Source organism: Ochlerotatus camptorhynchus, unplaced genomic scaffold (genome assembly GCF_037179485.1).
Source record: "Ochlerotatus camptorhynchus isolate MF236.1 unplaced genomic scaffold, CSIRO-AGI_Acam_v1.1 ptg000443l, whole genome shotgun sequence".
NCBI classification, from domain to species: domain Eukaryota; kingdom Metazoa; phylum Arthropoda; class Insecta; order Diptera; family Culicidae; genus Ochlerotatus; species Ochlerotatus camptorhynchus.
In genome coordinates this window covers 4,970,618-4,986,909 of record NW_027040929.1, presented here as the reverse complement: position 1 = coordinate 4,986,909, position 16,292 = coordinate 4,970,618, and positions in this window count along the sequence as shown.

Below are 16,292 nucleotides of genomic sequence, written 5' to 3'. Positions count from 1 at the left end.
ATTAGTCTTGGGTGATCTAGTAAAAAAATAATATGATTTCCAGAATGATTTCAGAACCTACAACATCTTGTATACGTAGCAATAGGTCGCACACGATCCACATAGACACTTTGAATCTGTTTGGACATATTTCGATACTACAGACATTATTGCAGTCTTGGTTGATATAGGAGAACCTATAATATCCGGTATACATGGCAATTACACGCATATATACGATTCGTTTATAATTCGATAACGAAAAATGTTATGTTCATATTGGAAATAAAAAACCATGAAAATGTCTCACATTGGACAGACCCCAGGGAATTCTCGTGTAAATCCTGTATGTGTTATTGAATTGAGATCATTTCTTGATTATTTGCAGGGTGTTTGGTTTGAACCGGTAAAAAAATGAGAGCCAAATGAACAACAAAATTGATGACAGCAAAATAATCCGGGACGGAAAGGTTACAATGAATTCGTTATTTTGCCGTTATCATTTAATGTTACTGTGATTTTCGCGACTGAAAGTTAAAATCCGCGAAAAATGTGAAATCCGCGAAATTCGTGAAATCCGTACCAGTTGTACCAGTCCGGGATTTATAATAGAGGCAGGGGCCTCCCTTTACTCAGCAACAATAAGTAGGATTAAGGTAGGATTCAGCCAAATCCTATCCTATCTTTATCTGTTTTGGGTATTATTGATTCCTGCAACAATTTCTGATATCTATTATCCCATAGAACGCTATTGAATATTTTTGAAATCGGTCAACTGGTTCCAGAACATGATTCACTGTATTTGGACCTTAATACTGGAAGTAACCTGAAACGTGCCAACACATCATACGATACCTCAATACACAGGATATTTCGAAAACAATATCAACGTTGGTCATATTGAATGCTCAGAACCCGGAAATGTTCCGGATATCCCGGGAAAGTGGCCAGTATCTGACTTGAAAACCTATCATGAGAGCTCAGAACCATGTTCAATGTATCGTATCAAATACCCAGGACCATTTCGGTTGCATACGGATATGTTCCGGGTACTCCGGGGAAGCAGCCGTTTTTTTTTTTCTTTTATTTGCTCGTGACTTTGGCATGATAGATATCGATGCTAACCACAACACCGGGACCGACCTCTGATAACTTTTTGACTTGGACCAAAACCTATCCTGCGACACCTCTAATCACACGAGGACTCCAAACCAAGTTCAATCTTAGTCATATCACATTGGCCACCTCCGGACATGCTCCAGATGTACCAGAGAAATGACTTCTTCGGGGGAGGGAAGCACCGAAAACTAGCTTACGCGAAGCCACAGCTACTCGATCTAATTTCTTGTCTAATACAGAATTAATACAATATAATTGTAGAGAGTAATTGAAACACGTCTTTATCGGTTGACGTTGAACAGTGGAATGAAAATTTTATTCAGAAACTTAGCAACTAATAACAAGTGCATATAGCGACGCGAATTACTGGGTTGCTACGATCACAATACTTCTCCCTAATCCGCGACGCCAGTTAGCTTCCGAAACTTCTGCTGCTTCTGAACGGTCATCGGCTTCGTGAACCCATCGGCTGGCTGTTCCGTTGTCGACGTGTAGCTCAGTTGGACGACACCATGCTGCAGGCTATCATGCACGAAATGGTACCGTATACTGACGTGCTTGGTCCGGGGGTTATACGAACCGTTGTTGGCGATGCTGATTGCCGATTGATTATCGCAGCACACGGAAATCGGAGACTGCAGATTACTCCACCACATAGCTTCCTGGATCGTGCGAGACATGGCCATGTATTCCGCTTCACAGGACGAAAGGGCTATGGTAGGCTGCTTCTTGACGTTCCACGAGATCGCACCTCCCTGCATCATGAACACATAACCGGTTGTGGATTTCCGGTCGTCCGCATCTCCTCCCCAATCGGCATCGCTGTACCCAACTATGTCCGCTGGACCGCTTGTCGAGTACTCTAGCTTCTTGGTTATTGTACCTTTCAGGTACCGGATTATCCTCTTCACCGCTTCCCAGTGAGGACGGCCAGGGTTGGCACTGTACTGGCTCACAACGTTGACGGCAAAAGCAATATCCGGTCGGGTGACTTGAGCTGCAAACGACAAACACCCGACTGCTTCCTTGTATGGCACTGACTTCATTTCTTCCATTTCAGATTTCGTCTTCGGTGCCATCGACTTGTCCAACTTGATGCTTGGATCTGCTGGTGTTGCAACTGGGTGGGCATCGGCCATACCGAAGCGATTGACGATGTCTTCGATGTAGGCTTGTTGATCCAACCACAGCTTGCCTTCTTCACGTTTCCTCGTGATTCTGATGCCAAGACATTGTTGCGCCTCCCCGAGGTCTTTCATTTGGAACCGCTTGTGCAGATGGGCCTTCAGCTTCTTCTTTTGCTTCCGATCGTTTGTGAAAATCAAGAGATCGTCGACGTAGATAGTCACAAACATCATCTTTCCTCCACGGATGCACCAGTACTAACAGGGATCCACGCTCGACCGTTTCAGTCCAAACTCCTGCAGCACCACATCCAACTGCGCGTTCCATACGCGGCTGGACTGCTTGAGACCGTAGAGGGCCTTCTTCAGTCTGCACACCTTTCCATTCGACGCATCGAACCCTTCTGGCTGGAGCATGTAGATCTCCTCGTCCTTCAGCTCGCTCTGCAGGAATGCAGTGACCGCGTCCATTTGGTCAATATCCAAGTTGTACCGCACCGCCAGTGCCATCAGATACCGGACGGTCACGTACCGCACGACCGAAGAGTACACCTTGTCGTAGTCCAGACCAGGTCGTTGAGAGCAGCCCTTCACCACGAGGCGGGCCTTGTACCTCCGGATGGTTCCGTCGAGACCTCGCTTCGTTCGGTACACCCACTTGTTCCGAATCGCTTTCCGCCCTTCAGGCAGATCGGTGAGCACCCACGTGCTATTCTCGCTGAGGGATTCAATTTCCTCACGCATAGCCGCAATCCAATGATCTCGGTCCGGCCGCCGCAGAACCTCATCGTAGCTCGTCGGATCATCCATCGTATCATCGTCGCTCGTCGTGTTGAAGGATAACTGAGGGTAATGAACACCACCAGAAAAGGAACCGTAACTAATAAAGTCATTATACTTGCCTGGATTACGGCGCTCCCGACCGCTGCGCCTTAACCCTTGCTGCAACTCAGCTGGTCTAATCAGTGCGCAAAATCGGCACAGGCATCCTCGAATTCGTCTGCCTCACTGGACGAACTGTCGACAACGACGATGTCTTCCTCCGTTGTTTCGGTTTCACCAGGATTGCCACCCGGTTGATCGATAACAACAGCAGGCCCGGCTGCACCAGGTACGACGATGCCATTCGGTTGTTCGCCTAGAGGAAGCACAGCGTGTTGACCATCTTCAGGAGTATCAGCTGCACCGGACTCAGGACGATCATGGATTTCATCCGAACAAAGCTCCATGAACTCCACCGGCTGCATTCGTTGTTCTGCCATACAGATAGCGACGCCTTCTTCCAGTACCATGACATCTCGGCTAACGTGGAAACGGTCATTCTCTGGATCATACACCCGGTAACCTTTCGTGTCTTCACAATAGCCGACGAAAATGCCTTTCTCGGATTTGGGATCAAACTTCTTCCTTTTCGCTTTCGGTACCAGAGTCATCACGCTCGAGCCAAAAATCTTGAGGTGCTTCAAATTCGGCTTCTTTCCGGTCCACGCCTCTTCCGGCGTTTTCTCTTCCAGGGAACGAGTAGGACATCGATTCACCACGTGAGCCGCGGTCGAAATAGCTTCTGCCCAAAACTCTTTTCCCAGCTTCGCATCGTTGAGCATGCACCGCGCCTTTTCAACCAGCGTGCGGTTCATGCGCTCTGCCGCCCCGTTCTGCTCAGACGTATACGGGCACGTGGTTTGATGTCGAATCCCATCGGACTCCAACACCTTCCGGAAATCTGCATTCACGTACTCCTTTCCGTTGTCTGAACGCAAGATTTTTAGCTTCTTGCCCGTCTGTCTTTCCGCTTTGGCCTTGAACGACTTGAACGCTTCGAGTGCTTGATTTTTCTGCTTCAAGAAGTAAACCACCACCCACTTGCTTGCATCGTCCAGGAACGTCATGAAATAACGGCCTCCACCCAACGACGAAATCTCCACTGGTCCGCAGAGGTCGGAGTGTACCAACTCCAACAGTTCTTCAGCTCTTGACTCGCTGCTTGGGAATGAACGCCTCGTATGCTTGCCCTCCAGACAGGCAACACATCCTTCTAACGACCCATCTTGGAAATCTATTCCGTTGGCGATTCGCTTTTCAAACCACCTTCGTTAAGATGCCCCAGACGTCGATGCCAGAGCTCCATGCCGCTTGCCAAAAACGACTTCTCTGGCCAATTGACTCTGTAGAGGCCACCTTTCTCGACGTCGGTGACAACCAGATCACCGTCTTCGTCCCGAACTTCGCATCTGTCTTTGGTGAAAATAACAGTTTTGCCCTTTTTGCAGATCGTACTTACGGATAACAAGTTGGTGGCTAGGTCGGGAATCTTCAGAACACCGCTGACATCGATTCGACCATCGCTGCTGTCCAACACGACTGAACCCTTCGCTACGACCTTCATAGTGGCATTGTTCGCCGTTCCGACGTTGTGGTCCATCTTGACTTCATCGAGAAATTTCTGATCCGGCCGTGCCATGTGGCAAGTGGCACCCGAATCGAAATACCATTCACTGGTGCTGACGTCTCCCATGGCAAAAATGGAACAGAGACCCTTGTGTTTGATCGCCTTCGCTTGCTGCTGCTTCTCCGGACACTTGGCAGCAAAATAACCCGGCTTCTTGCAGGTGTAACATAACTTTTCGCCTTTGCTACCGTCCTTGGATTCGCTTGGCTTCTTCCGGTTCGATTTACTGTACAGGGCACCTTCCGCGCCGCTGCTGACCGGACCACGATCCAGCTTAACGTCCTGTAGAATTTTGGATTTCACTGCATCCGCTGTCAAAGCCGCTCCAGAGGCTTCGAGTCCCATTATCATGGGCTCGTACTGATCAGGAAGACCCATCAGCAACTTCCTTCACGGATTAGGATCATCCGCATCGCAAATGCCCACGTCGTGTAGTTCTCCCGGCCTCTTAGCTTGTCAATGGCTGGCAGTGCCACGGAACTTCTGGTGACTCGAACGCTTCCAGCTTCAGTCCTGCTGTTTCCGTTGGCGCCTCCATATCCTTGACCTTGCTGTCCGGATCCTAAACTTCCGCCTGTGGACATACTTCTTCTGGTCTTGAAATTTTAGAGTCTTCCGGTTAGGTATTCTGGGCCCATAACCAATTGTAGAGAGTAATTGAAACACGTCTTTATCGGTTGACGTTGAACAGTGGAATGAAAATTTTATTCAAAAACTTAGCAACTAATAACAAGTGCATATAGCGACGCGAATTACTGGGTTGCTACGATCACAATAAATATTAATTAAATGGAATTTTATTTCCACATATGCACGCACGAAAACTGTAAATTTCTGTCTAGTTTGAAGTAGAGTCCCCCAACACTGTAGCTTGCAGCTAAACTATGTCTTACCTCTTGGAGCTCCTGTGAATTAAGAGCCACGAATTCTGGATTTTTAAATAAATGAACCATAGCCTACTTTGAGAGAGTGTGTATACATCCTTTCCAAATCATTAATATAGCTCATTTCACACTTTCTTAAGCTCATTTAAATGCTTCTAGAATAGTAAGTATTGAACCATTCAATTAAAATTAAACTTGTATTGTCCCGGCTATCACCTAGACTGGTTGATTGTTAAATGTAATGTAATATTGCACGGATCGACATGTTATGGCAAGAACCATTGTCTTACAGCACCCGCACCAATGCGTTGTTAAAGCTTTTTTAACCTTTTACGTAATCCGCAAGGGACTCAAATCACTACTGGACCGGGCCGATCAATAGCAAGCGACATGGGATTCATACGCATGGAGATTTCAATCAGCAGTATGGAAATATCGAACATCTCAAAGGACATTCCCAAAGATTCCTCAACCTGATACCGCTAATGACATTATTAAGTACTAACGATGGTACGCGCCTAATATTACAGCGTGTCCCAACACTTTGGACATGCTATATTGCGAATGTGTAATTTACCGGGTGTGTCATAATAAAGTGGATACCTTGTCTCGGGTTTATCATGCTGACTGATCAGATCTGCGGACACTCCGTCTCGCTATTTGTGTGATAGGATAATATGGCTTTTGTGAACGTCCCTTCTCGCCTAAACGCCTTGGGTGTTCCAACTTTGATTTTACTTGCCGACATCCGTCTCATTATAGCAAATAGGAGGCTCTCCGCGAATTAATTTTTCCGGACATCCCGTCTCACTATCGCGATATGCTTTTTTTTTTTTTTTTTTTAAATCTTGTATCGCAATTTTCATGTTCACTCTTCATGGGATTAAACTTCATGGACATCCCGTCTCGCTGTCAGAATTTCAAAGGCTGACATCCCGTCTCTCTGTCATCATTTCGGTAACCTACTTGGCTACTTTAGGTTTTTCCAGAGCACTCTATCGAAGCCAGTAAATGGTGGCAAGTAACCTCAAACTAGTTGACTACGCTTGCCAGGGAATTTACTCTCATTTTACTTAATGGCGTAATTTGAAAGAGTCAAAAGGGTCAAAATCTAAAACCTTTCCATTTAAAACGACCGGGCAAGAACGCCAATGTGATTTTCTTCCTGATTCGAAGGGGAATCCCCCATCGCTGCAGTATAAAGCTAGACTATGTTCTGCCTCTTGAACCTCCATATACATTTCTACCAAATCATTAATACAGCCGACTCCGGTGGTGTAGTGGTAAGCGTGATAACCTCTCACCCCAGCAGGCCTGGGTTCAATCTCAGTCGGCGCCGCCGGGATGTTCTGAGGCATAACATCTCTGATCACGCCTTCCTTCGGAAGGGAAGTAAAGCCGTTGGTCTCCGGTTCATGAGTTGATGGGTCAATAGGTAGGGTCCAGTTGTGGGAGCTGTCTTCCTGGCGTCGGTAGCATTGGTGCTCAGCACGAAAAACAAGATCGACGAAAAACAAACCAAAGGAAAAAAAATCATTAATACAGCTCATTTCACACTTTCTTAAGCTCATAACTGTAACTGCAAAAAAAAAAAACGATTGTTAAAAAATACACAAATTAGTGACAACGAATACAAAATCAACCGTTCGCGGGCAGAGCCTACTACGCTATCCTTTCTGTTAGTCAAAATGTATCGGTTGAAAATCCAAACACAGTTTGACTTCCCGGGAAATCTTTATCCTATTGCTGATTCACAGAAATCTTTGCATGCATCGACATATCACAAATACGTTACGTTGTTCTGGATGATAGAAGAGCATAGCATAAATAGTGCAAAATAGGTAAGTTAAGCCATGGTCATCAAAAGAGGAAATCGCTGAAGAGAATTGACATTCACCCGCTCAAATTCATATTCTTACACAAAACACAAGCTCCTGCTGCAGTTAACAAATAACATTTATTATATAAGACCACGTAGTCCTACGTCACCCTTGTATGCAACCCCATAAGAAATTCACTACCGAACGGGGAAGCTGGATGAAACTTCCTAAGAAAGTTGGACACTTTTTGAGGGGAAAGCTGAAAGAAATTTCCTGGGAATGTTGGAAGAATCTTCCAGAGGGTAGTTGTTAGAATCTTTAATGCAAAACCAGAAAAGCTTCTGAGGTAATTTCCAATTGAAACCGGCGGACGCTTCCGCGGTAAGCTGATTTTTTTTTGGGAGGTTAGAACGGAATTCCAGGAAAAGTTGGAAATCAAAAGACACAAGCAAAGACAGTCAAAGCAAATTCTGGGGAAGCTGGAAGAAACTTGCAGAAGAATTCAAGAGAACCTTCTGTGTGAATTTGGAAATCAATTTCGGGCAAAATCGAAAATAATTTCCGCTTCCAGATGCATTCAATAGGACTCAGGAGAGAAGGTAAAAGTTACTGTCAGTACAGAAAGTTTGCTGGAAGTCATGGAAGAAATTAAGGAGAAATTTTCGGGAAAATATTGAAAATATTCTTTTTAAGGAAAAGTTGGAATAAACTTTCAGGATATGTTTGAACAAAAATTTCGTGCAAAAACGGACGAAACTTCCGAGACTAATTATAAGAATCCTTCTGAAGAAGCTAATCAAAATCTTTAAGGGAAAGTTGGAAAAAAAGCTTCTTAACCAGGCCAAAATCAGGATAATCGGGGGGAATCCGTGCTAACTTTCCAAGTGGAAATGTAGTATTGGAGTTTATTCAAATATGTTGTATGCTTCATCAGTTGAACGGTATAAGTTATAATTCAAATGAATAACTATCGAATATAATATCTGGTCACTGGATAAAAATATTTGTCGATACCCGGGAATTTTCAGGAAGAGCCATCACCTGTTTTTCGATTTCCGGTTAACTATATTTTTTTCTTTTTTTGAAACCTGAGATGATCCGGGAGTAGGAAAAACATTTTCGTTCCGATATACGGTCCTAGCTGGTCAAGACGATCCTGCAACATTCTATGTTGAACGAAAGAATGGTTGGTGTAGCAGCAGCTGCCACGAATTGTATGTCTTCGAGCAGTTCCAGTTAGAGGCGTGGTCAGATGGTATAGTTTTTGTTTGGTTGTTGCCATTCCGACTAAAACACAAACACCACTGTCAACTGTTCTTTGTCTTCTGTTAATCTAATGAACGGATAGAGCCCAGCTAGTAGGAAATGTGACTGGGACTGCTGCACCGGGAGTCATTGAAACGAGTTTGATAACGGAGCTGGAGGATATCATGAACCCGGGGAGGATGAGAACGTTGTCAGGGGTTAGGGTGATGAACTATGTTGGATGAGATTTTTTTCGTTAATGTTGGGATTGATTACGGAGTGTTGCTGTGCAAGCGATTGCCCTGATTTTATCATACTGCGTGAACGGGATCATTGTACTTCTTTGGACAGGCATTAGGATATGTGCTGACAATTCGATTTTGGAGAATCTATGGCGAAACTTGGTGGAGATTCATGGTTATGGTTTGAAAAAAAAATTGATTATATTGTGGCCTCGATTGTGGCAACATCAATAACAAATTTTGACACGTGCACACAGCACAGGCACAGAAAAAAATCTGTGTTGCCAGTAACTTTAAAGATCAGAAAAACTGTAACCATGAGAGCCAAACAGTGTTGATGACTGAGCTCAGATGTGCCCAAGCTTGTTTTGTCACACTGTGTGGAGTAACCAACCCTTTTTTCCCGGGCCTATATTGTAGAAAACCAATATTGATAAAATTCTTGACTTGAAAGATCGTCGATCGTAGCTTATTGTGATGTCAGGGGTAACCTTAGAGTGGCCGTTTTTGCTAACTGAGCAGAAGACTGTGTGTTAGAACCCAAGCCCCTTTACATTACTGAGTTGATAGGGTCACGTCGATGCTTAAACCATGCTTCAACGCATCACTTTCCAATAGGAACCCAGATGTAAGCCTCCCTTTCCAGTAACAAACTCGTCCTTCCTGTTACAACAGTGGAGATGCAGAAGTAGACTATCATAGCAACGGGTGTCGAATTAACAATCCTCCCTGACGGCCGTAAGGACGTGGCCGGCGCACTTATTGACCGGAAATGTAATGATTTACTGAATTTTGCACACTGATAATTAAATGCTAATCTCAAACCCTACTTACATCGTAATTTGTGCGAATTTCGCAAGACTTGGTCAATGACGGAGTAGCAACTACTGAATTTTATGGTCGTCAATGCTCACGCTCATGCTCATGCTCGACTGAAACGGTGAAACAAATGTTTTCTCGGTAAAGTACGACATATGCTTGATGCTGGTCATCATTTCATTTGAATAGCTCCATGTCGCCGGAGATCACCAATGGCCGTTGATTATGTAATGTAATGTTATGCAATGGGCTCGGTTGTCTAGTCCAACCGTTTTTACATCATTGAATTACTGGCGTTAATTTCGGAAATCAATACACTATATCAAAACTACGATCACATCACTTATCAAAGTGCATCCTGATCCAACGAACCCAACCTACTAACAAAACATCCCTCCTGTGATCTTTGTGCGGACGCAGAGGTAAACACGGTCCCCAAAACAACGAAGGTCGCTCTAATATTCCGCACCTCATTGCAAGGACGCGGCTGGCGCCTTGTACAATGAGATTGGAAGGTTACTCCCAACACCATTCAGTTGATTATTTGTGCAATTCTAATCACGGTTCTGATCAATCACGAAGAAGCAACCATTAGATATGTGCAGTCAGTCTAAGCTAAGCTAAAATCCAAGTATAGAGTACACCGTGATAGTATGCCTACTTGCCTCCTGATAGGGTGTCCCACAGACTCTCGTGATTGAGTCGGTTGGATGCTGTTTTGTAGTTAGTCAACCAAAGACAGGAACTCTCAAAATTCGTTGACCTGATCCATGATGATACGGAGCTTAACAATATGGTCCACACAAGATGCCTATATCCAGCAACTCCTAAAATAATCCTCACTATTGTACCAAAGACATTGTAAGCAATCGTGCAAAATGACTTTGATTTAATAAACTTGAAATAGATGGATAAAATCAGGTTACCTACCAAAAAGAAAGTTTCTGCCAACACTCTTCAAATATGTCGTCCAACAAGGCTATGTTATACAATCTAGCAAATGGTAATGCTTCGTAATCTTACCTTCACTCGTCTTGCCATTCGAAACAAATTCACTTTTCACTCACACTTCGTCAGGCGACACCATCAGCCAGCCAGCCCGCCCCCTACTTTTCCGCTGCACTCAGCCACACGAGCGACAGACAACTCAGATAACAGCCATGGGGAAGAAAATGTTGTTGATGCTCTAACATTTGATTACCTTTCATTCAATTTGAATGAAACGAACATCCATAACAATGTGCAGCGCACTCGTTTCCTTACAACAGTCAGCAATCGGTTCTGGGCTCCGTGTGTATCGAGGTAAGAGAACAAACTCCAAGCAAAAGTGTCACTGAAAGCACTATTAATATTGTATCGCTCTCGTTTCTTGCTTGCTTCCTTTTGCCTTTCCCCTCGACAGGGCTTTATTCGAATCTCTGGAAACACACATTTTTATGGATATGCAACATATTCCCGGTACGAATCTCATTTTATTGAGCAGCGCTCAGATTCACCATCTCGGAGCACACGTGTACATGTACATATGTGCATATGTGTTTAATGTTGTGCCGTCACTTCCTGGCTCCAAAGCACTGTGTGGAGATTGGAAATGATTGTGATACCTCTCCATCCCGGGTAGTGCTGATATGAGCAAGATATGCACGTTTGAGTACCAAGAGCGATAGCTGCACAATATCTTTCAATGGGAATCGTCAGGGAAAAAGAATCAAGCATTCTCTTTTCTAGCTGAACCATGAACCTCCATTCACCGTTTCCCATCGCAGAACCTGAGGATATTCTTGGAGCACCGTATTCGCGAAATGGGGCTGATAGAGTAAGCAAGATCGAAATGAAAAAGCATATGTGTGTCTGGGATCGTTCTGTTCCGGCTGCCTTGTTGCTCCGTTCATAACCGGTTGTGCTCCAGAATGTACATGCAGAAATATTTACAATTTTATTTTCCTTCCCTTCAATTCAATTTATTCCAAATGGAGATAATAAAATTACAGCTTTCCAGCTGCCGACAGCCAGGATATGGAAATTGTCTCAATATACAATTTCAACAAATCTTCCACCAAAGTAAATCCTCATTTGCACCTAATCAACAAACACCACCTTTGGGTCCCATCATCCCACTCAACGCCAGCTAAGCGTGGCGCTCTGATGCATGATTCATCACCACCTAGATCGCTTATCGCCCATAAAACATGTGTTAATTGTAAAACTTTCTATCGCTTCCCGCGGATCGTGCCTTCAAGGCAACTCCGTGTATGGGATATGGCGATAAACAAAATTAAAACCCGATAGAACTTATAAAAGCCACACAAAGCATCCAGGCAGTGGAGAAAAGAATCTTCCGTGTTGGCAGCGTGGAGCGAGCATTATCGCGCAAACACTATTCGAGTTAAATTGAGTTAGATTAATAAATTTATAGCTTCGATTCCCAGCGTGTGTGTTTGCTAAGCTTATGGGTAGTAAGGATCTAGTGGGAAATTTTGCCGCGACTAAGTTTTATAATGCAATCGAGGTTGTGGCCACCACGTGGAGCCATTGCTACGACTAGAATTTATAATAAGCATCATCGTGAGCGGTCTCCTTCCCACCGGCATAAATCAAGCCTCGTTCCGTCCATTAAAAGGCACATTTTTGTCACGATGGTGCGAGATGGCCGCCCAGAGGGCCATAAAGACCAATTTTTGTTAGTGCGCCCCGAGAGCCACGTCTACAAACACATCCCGGCCAAAGTGGTCAAGTTAACAGACACATTCGAAACTCATTTGTTTGAAGAGGCATTCTTTGAGATTGATTATTTTTATGACCGATAACGTTGGGTTCTTGATTGAAACATTTAGAAATCAAAGTTTTAGAATGGCTGTGGGTGACTGGCATACTTAAAATATACCTGCGATGTAAGGTGATTTGTGAGCAGGGCCAATTTAATATGCAAAATATGTGATTGATTGTGAAATGTTGTAGAGGTATTTGAAAAGTATTGGCTATCAATGAGGAGCGCACAAATTCACTGATTGAACTGATATTTCAATGCTGAAACACTATTTTTCACCACGGTATAAAACATACGTGCATTTTGTACAATCCAAATTTTGCATCTACTTCTATAATGTGCACACCAATAACTGGACGTGGAACAAATCGATAAAAAAAAACAATGCAGAAGGTCCATTTGCCAGTTTCAAATGTATCTTCTGCATTGGTTTTTTGAATCAATTTTTCCATGTCCAATCATTGGTGTGCACATTCTATTTCTTATTCTACGTTGTTGACAAAAAGTAGCCAGTTTTAAACAAGCCAACGTATCTAGACTTCATATTTAACAGAACGAACTCTTCCGATCTTTATGTCAATTTATTTTTGCAAAAAGCTTATTTTCAGTAAATTTACGTTTTTTTGAAAATATACTTCACTTTCTTACAGTTTTATTTAGAGCATTTAAAATTTAAATAAAAGTTCGAAAATTCCTATTGATCGATACTAAAAATATTGCGAAATGTGAAAGATATGTCCAATATAAGAATAAGATTTTAGAGAAAATTTCCGGTTTTTTGCAACGTAGCTCTTTGAATATTTTCATTTGGTTGAAAGGAGCATATGCAAATCAAAACTAAAAAAAATGTATGTAGACTTTGAAAAGAATGAACTTTTCATCACAATTACTGAGGTAATTCTGTTGAAAAGAGTAGGCTGTGCGTTTGATCAAACATGATGTTCGTTTTTCCTTTGGATTTTTTTTTTCACATATAGGGTAGAGCGCTACTTCGTCATAATCGCCCATTTCCGTTCTATCGATCAGAAAAGATCAATCATATCAATGATTTCAGCGTGCACAAATCAATAATAGGTTTGTTCCGATGCGTTAGTTCATTAGCTACAACATAAACCCTGTTAGAGCGCATTGTATGAATATTTACGCTCATTGTTCTCAAAACAAAAGAAGCGCTCCTAGCCAATCCCCTTTTCCTACGTTTATCCGTAGGACGAAGAAAATCTAATGGAGGTTCAATGCGTTAGGACGGAATTGAAACTCGTAGAACGAATTTAGAATCAAGAAGCAGTATTAGATTTTAGACAATATCTCAACAATTTGTGACTCTTTATCAAATCCAACGGTACGTATGGAAAGGTGAATAAATTTAAAAGTCATCTTGGACAGAAATACTTCATTTTTTGTTTAAACTCGTTCAGAAAAGACAGGTAAAGCTCGGCTTGTGCTTAGTAGGACAGAAATTAGATCAAAACCCCTATTTTCGGTGCTGATTCGATCGAAATGACTGAAGCTAATTTAACGACAGTAAGTTAAAAGCAGTGTTGCATTATTTCATCAATATCACGTGACAACTGACGTGCAACATTTCTCGATTCTTATCGACGAAACCTTATTGAAATGCTAACTGAAAATATATGTTGTGACACGACGTGCGTTGCCTTGCTTCATCAAAACACTTTGACAGACAAAGTAGTCTGGCAAATTGTTTTTTACAGGTTGAGATTGTCGCAGACTGTTATTTTTCCGAATAGTCGTTTTGCAAAAAAAACGATGTTGTCGAATCAATTCTTAAACTGAATATAAAATCGATCCTCAAAAATATCGAAAGAAAAAAAATCGATTCGTGGATAATCGATTTTTTTTTATATTTGAATTACGCATTATAATCTACTATTAGACTAAATATTCCTCTTCCTGTTGTTTTAGTGTGTAAAACCAGTTCACAAAAGCAATTGCACTCTATTTAAATATTGACACCGAATTATTAAGAAATTTGGCGACTGTTTAGATTATTCAACTTTAACTCTATATCTGAGCTTTCAAAATCTTCTGCAGGTATTAAAACTAACCTTTCCAATGTTTTTTGTTTTTTTTTTGTTTTGCATCAATAACTATGGTCGCATCGTCTGCTTAAGCGAATCCTGTCCAACTATCCAACTCCTTGGCATATACGGGGGCGTCGGTGAGTCGCTAGTCTCCCAATAAGTATTATTATTATTATTTAGCTTTATTTAGGAGGCTTTCAGCCTTAGGCTGGTTCGCCTCCAAGACTCCCAATAAGTAAATGCTACATCAACAATATCGTTCCATTTTCCGTAACGGAGAGATGGACGTGGTCGGCAATGGTAATTGCAATGCTTTTCCTGTTCTGAAATAGCTTTCCTTAAGCAATTAGAATAAGAACGTTAAAGTAGATACATGGCCGTTTCCAGAATGCAATCTACGAATTATTCCGTTACAAGCTTAACACAAATTACTAAGATAATTCTGTTGGTTGGCTTGGTAATGGTTCACCAAATCCCTCACAGCGTAAAACAAGTTAGTTGGGATTTTTATGGCGAAAGTTTGTAAAACACCCCTCACTAATGTTCAAATATTCAGAATTATTTTGCACTGGCTTCGAAAACCTGGAAATGTACTAAAGCCGCATCATACTCTACCCTATCTATATGTTACAGAATGAGGTAGAGCCATAGTTTGTTGTGTTGTTTCACAATCATTTATCTGGAAAAACTAAGCATATCGATACAAAGACAAGATATTACTAAACATATAGGGGAAATGGATCTAATGTTGGCCTGTGTATCTAAGATTGGGCCCATCGCTAAAAATCTGCTATTTATCATGAATGAAGTAATGAAATTGGGTTGTTAGCACACATTGTAGTTTCATTTTTATACCTGTGATCTTGACTTTTATACCTAGGGGATGAGTACTTAAGGGGGTTAGATTTTGATAAGTTCTTTAGTGGGAATGACACTGATGAAGACTGCACATTGTAGTCGAAATACGTATCTGTCATGGATACTAAAATTAATTAAGTGGAATTAAATGGAAGATAACCTTTTTGCTGCTTTAATGCTATTTATCAATTTTATCTAGATAAACGCGTCATTGGGACGGTACTAATGGATATTTTGGTCGCTATTGAAAATTTGTCGATTGCTGAATTAAATTATGTATGGGCCCAAATTAGAGACATTTAGGCCGACATTACATTCATTTCCCCTAACAGAAATATTTACATACACAATTCACTGCCCTGTTTTTCACTCTTCCTGGACCAAATTGGTGTCGTGAAGGCCCAGGAAGATTCAGACGATGGCGCAAGTGTGGAGTATCACCGATATCTGGAAAACCGGTAATTCCTTCTCCATCTGCTCCAGTGCTTAAGCACTTCAGCGCATCGATTCCGGTTGCCGAGGAACAATCTTTGAGACTTTCACAATCCCTACATTTTTTTCAAACTTTTTATGGTACCGTCATCCAGAGGCATCAAGATCTTCGATGTTGATATGTATAAAATTTCCAGTGATTGAAATCTTGATATCATTTCAACACGGTAACCCAGTTATTGTCTGGTGTTGGTAGCATTGATAGGGTTAACTACCCCATTTCCGGCCTATTAAGCACAACCCGCACTTAGTCTTTCTTAATCTAGCGCAATTCAGCACCAAACCGAATGTTATTATTACTGACTGCTTCCAAATTTATTTACCATTCCGTACATGATTTGAAAAAAAGAAACCAATCGTTGAGATATTGTCAAAAGTCTAACACTCTCACACTTAGAAATTGTCACCAAGGTCGGTAATTTTTACTGAAATCTGAACAGTGTAGATTT